The 5,277-nt window shown below is 40.0% G+C and overlaps 1 pseudogene; it reads left to right on the top strand.

Annotated features, from left to right (window-relative positions):
• Positions 1-277: 277 nt before the first annotated feature.
• LOC117063970 lies at positions 278-1,311 on the top strand (annotated as a pseudogene).
• The last annotated feature ends 3,966 nt before the right edge of the window (positions 1,312-5,277 follow it).

Raw genomic sequence — 5,277 nt, 5'->3', positions numbered from 1 at the left:
AGGCATTTTGTCAGAGGTGGACCTAAAATTTGAATCTGAGCATGCTGGTATCTTCAAAAGGGGGAAACATACAGCCACTGAATTCACAATTTCCAGATGATAAAGGCAAACACATTTGTTCAGGGCAAGTGGTGCTCAGGCTTGAGAGAAAGTTGTCTTCATAAAGAGAATACTATAAAACTTCCATTCCTGGGGTGGCCTTAGCACCTGCATGGTGGGAGCAGCCAGCCAGCCTCCCCAGCCAGCTCACTGAGAAAGGGTGGGCCAGCCCAGTGGCGCCATGATCCTCCTACCATGTAACTCCCACAGTAACTAGCTGCTCTACACCAGCTGCTCTACAGCCAGGACCACGGCTGCCTTGCTTGCGGGATGGAAAACGGATTCTGAGTCTATAACACCAATCCATTACAAGAAAAAGAGAAACAAAAATTTCTAGGAGGAAGAGTTGGTCACAATGAAATGTTATTTTGCTGCAACTATTTAGCTTTAGTTGTTGGTGGAAAAAAACCAAAATACCTTCCCAACAAAGTGATGATCTGAGATGACTGAAAAAGGAGACTATTAATGAAATAGGATTTGCTACAGAAATCAAGGCAGTTAAACTGCAGCGAGATAGAATTGTGATTGTTTTGGACTCCATGATTAAGGTGTTCACACAGAACCCCCATCAGTTGTACATCTTTGAAATCTCCTGTAACCCTAAAGGCTGCTGTGTCCTCTGTCCTAATAGCAACAACTCTCTTCTGGCCTTGCCAGGCAGGCACACAGGCCATGTGCAGCTCGTGGACCAGGCCAGCACCGAGAAGCCACCTGTGGACATTCCTGCTCCCGAGGGCATCCTGAGCTGCATCACACTTAACCTGCAGGGAAAAGAATTGCAACCACACCTGAAAAGGGGACGCTTATAAGAATATTTGATACTTCATCAGGACATTTAATCCAGGAACTATGAAGAGGATCTCAAGCAGCTAATGTTTTCTGCATTAGCTTCAATCAAGATGTGTCCTTCATTTGCATATCCAGTGACCACAGCACAGTGTACATTTTTGCAGCTGAGGACCCAGAAAGGAATGAACAGTCCAACTTGGTGTCAGCTAGTTTCCTTCCAAAATCCTTTAGTTCCAAAGGGGTTTCTCCAAGTTTCAGGTTTCCTTGGGCTCTCCATGCATTTGTGCCCTTGGAGCAGAGCCAAATGCAGTCACTGTGATTTGTGCAGACAGTGGCTACTACAAATTCCTATTCAACCCTAGAAGGGAATGCATCCCAGACATCTATGCACAGTTTCTAGAAATGATCTATGACAAGCTGTGATTCCTCAACCATGAGTGCAACAGCACCCAACACTCATTGTCCCTGAGACCCCTGGGGTTGGTGCCAGTGCCCCATAGGACTCTTGGATCGTGGGCTGGCGGGGCTGCGCAGGAATCTTGGTCTGAAACCACACGTGGTTGTCTGCTTTCCTAAGAAGGACTTCCATTTTTGGTATTAAAGAGAGAATCCTCATCAAAGCACTGCAGACACTCAGTGGCTCTAACCAGATCGTGCTGACTGCCTGGCTGTCCCCGTTAGTTCAGCTGAGACTGACAGGGCCTGCATACAAACCTGGGGACTGGGTCGAGAGGATGGACAAATTCAAGTTTGTTTTTGCAACAGACTCCATTTTTACTGAGTCTACAGTGGAGAAATGAACAAGTGCGTAAATGTTAGTTCTTGCATTATAAGCGGATCACTTGAGGTCAGGAGTTTAAGACCAGCCTGGCCAACACGGTGAAACCCTGTTTCTACTAAAATACAAAAATTAGCCAGGTGTGGTGGTGGGCACCTGTAATCCCAGCTACTCAGGAGGCTGATGCTGGAGAGTCGCTTGAATCTGGGAGGCAGAGGTTGCAGTGAGCCGAGATCGTGACACCCAGCCTGGGCAACAGAGTGAGACTCCGTCTCAAACAAACAAACAAACATAAAACAAATGTTGAAATGAAGAAATTAAATAAGTAATTAAAGACATAAGAAAAGAACATGATATTAGGCAAGTTGAAAAAGTATCAAAGCTAACATGAAATAAAACATTAATGATTGAATTTCAACACTCAGGGACTGGGAGCTTCAGTTGAGACACATCTGAAGAAGGGATCTGGAAAACAGACCTAAAGAGGACGTCCACAAGGCATGGAGGAGACAAAGAAAGGGAATGAAAAGCGGGAAACTCGACCAGGACTAACTGTTCAAATCAATCCCAGAGGGAGAAAATAGAGAAAACAGGGCAAAGATAACATTCGAATTTTTAAGAATTAAGGAAAATCATGAATTCTCAACTTTAGGAAACACAGTCCTGAGCACGACACATAAAAATAAATCCATGATAGGCACAGTGTAATGCAACCATAGAAACCCAAAAGACAAAGACAGAATCTGAAGTTGCAGCCACAGCAAAGAGATAAATTCCTACAAAGCAACAATAGACCAGAAGACAGAACATTGACTCTGTCCAAAGTGCTGAGAGAAAAATCACAGTCCTTCTAGGGTTTTCTGCTCAGTGAAGCTAAGCTATCAATCAGACAAGAACAAGGGGAAAATACATATTTTCTTTTCTTTCTTTTTTCTTTTTCTTTTTCTTTTCTTTCTTTCTTTCTTTTTTTTTTTTTTTGAGGGAGAGAGGTTCTCACTCTGTCACCCAGGCTGGAGTGCAGTGGTGTGATCTCAGCTCACTGCAACCTCCACTTCCAGGGTTCAAGCAATTCTTCCACCTCTGCCTCCCAAGTAGCTGGGATTACAGGCGTGCACCAAGACTCCTGTATTTTTTGGTAGAGACAGGGTTTCACCATGTTGGCCAGGCCAGTCTTGAACTCCTGACCTCAAGTGATCTGCCTGCCTCCGCCTCCCAAAGTGCTGGGATTACAGGCATGAGCCACCGAACCCGGCCAAGACTCTCAAAAACTGAGATAGTTTACCCAAAGTAGATCTTCTCTGAAAGAACTTCTAAAGTTCATAACTCAGGGAGAAGAAAGTTGAACTTAGAATCAAGGACTGATTAAGGAAAGAGAAATAATGAGTAAAGAAATAGATAAAAGAGTAATTGTAAAAATACAGAATGATAGTAACACTAATGACTAATTAAAGAGTAAAGAAAAAGAATCAAATTATCAAAAAGTAACGTTTTGTCATTGGTCATGCTAAAGAATTTTAAAGTTCTTAGAAGGAGGGTGAGAGTAATACAGCAGCAGTAACAATAACTACAATTAATTTAAAAGCCTACTCTATGCATGGCATGGCCTTAAGCCTTTTTATGTAATTAACTCATTCCCCAGAACAGCCCTGTAAGTTTGATATTATTATCATCACTATTTTACCCAAGGGGAAAACTGGCCCTCGGGAGGCCAAAAGTGACTTCCCAAGGGACACAGTGGGGTGTGGCTGAGTCTTGAGTCACACTGGCACAGTCAGGTTCTGAGCAGGTCTTCCTAACCATGGCAATGTTCAATTGATACTTTGTTAAGAAGTGGGTCAGCATTTTATGAGAAGCATTAAAAGAACAGAAACAGAGTTTATAGTTTCTAAATCAATTGAGCAAAAATGGAATTAAAAATACTTGATCCTGTCAGGCATGGTGGCTCATGCCTGTAATCCCAGCACTTTGGGAGGCCGAGGCAGGCGGATCACCTGAGGTCGGGAGTTCGAGACCAGCCTGACCAACACGGAGAAACCCTGTTTCTACTAAAAATACAAAATGAGCCGGGCATGGTGGCCCATGCCTGTAATCCCAGCTACTAGGGAGGCTGAGGCAGGAGATTCGCTTGAACCTGGGAGGTGGAGGTTGCGGTGAGTCGAGATCATGCCATTGCACTCCAGCCTGGGCAACAAGAGCAAAACTCCATCTCAAAAAAAACAAAGAAAAACAAAACAAACAAACAAAAAAAAACTTGATCCTGTCAAAAGAAGACAGGAAGAGAAAAAATCGTAGATAAAGCACAGTAAATAAAAATAATCATATGGAAGATATAAATCCAAGTATATTAGTAATATCAACAAATGTAAGCAACTAATGGCATGTTTTGACCCCTCAAAGCATTATGGTTAAATTGAATATAAAAAAATCCATATGCTGCAGAAAGGAGACAAACCAAGGAAGCAAAAAAGATGAAAGGAAAAGAATGGAAAAAGATGTTCCAGGCAAATACTAATCAAAAGAAAGCTGGTATAGGTACATTAGAACGGATGATATTTTAATTATTACCTGTTTGATATTTGGCTTTAAGGCAAACATCATGTTTAGGGATAAAGTCACCACATAATGATAAAGGGTTAAATTCTCCAGGAACACGCAACAGTTTAAACCAATAGGAACATAATACCAGAGTCTTAAGGCCCATGCAACAATGAAACCAAACATGACTGAATTATAAGAAATTGAGAAATCCACAGTTATGATGGGAAAGTTCTCTCCGTGAACAATAAATAAATCACACAAAATTTAGTAAGGCCATGATACAGCTAAAGAACACAAATGGTAAAGGAATCTTCATGTAGTGAATACACATAACTTCCTTAACCAAACAATGAGCAAATACACATTTTTACGTGGAATATTTGTGAAAATTGACCATGCGTTACCTAGACCTAGGGCAAATTTCAAAGAATAGGTATCATACAGACCACGTTCTCTGACTACAACAAAATCAAATTATAAATCAAAAATAACAACTAGGATACATATATAAAATATTTTAAAAACACTTTAGCTCATAAGTGAAAGAAAATCATAGAAGTTAGAAAACATTTAGGATATACCAATATTAAAATATCATACATAAAAATTTGCAAATTAAGCTAAAATAATACAAAGAACAAGTGTTATATCCTAAAATGCTTATATAAGGAGAAACCTAAAAACTTCATCTTAAAAAGTTAGAGAAATTGTAGCAAAATAAATTCTGAGAAAAAGGAAGAAGAAACTAACAGAAAACAAATTAATGAAACATAGAACAAAAGGGCAGCAAACGTAATTTAAAAACCTAAAAAATACTACAAACCTCTGGCAAGAAAAAGCACAAACATTATTAGGACTAAAAAAGGAAACATACAACAAATTCAGCCTAAATTTTTAAAAATTGTAAGAAAGACTTCTAAATTTTCATGTTCTTCAAAACAAACACTCAAGAGATATAAAGCAAAATGGGAAGAACATTCTAATCCAACAAGAAACTAACGTTAGAAAAATAACAGGAAGAATTAAGAAGAGAAATAAACAATTCTATAATCACAAGAGGGAAATTTGAATAC

The sequence above is a fragment of the Trachypithecus francoisi genome, unplaced genomic scaffold, assembly GCF_009764315.1.
Source record: "Trachypithecus francoisi isolate TF-2019V2 unplaced genomic scaffold, Tfra_2.0 Lachesis_group19, whole genome shotgun sequence".
In the NCBI taxonomy this organism is placed as follows: Eukaryota; Metazoa; Chordata; class Mammalia; order Primates; family Cercopithecidae; genus Trachypithecus; species Trachypithecus francoisi.
Note: the sequence above shows the minus strand (reverse complement) of the source record. Positions and strands in the feature narration are given on the sequence as shown.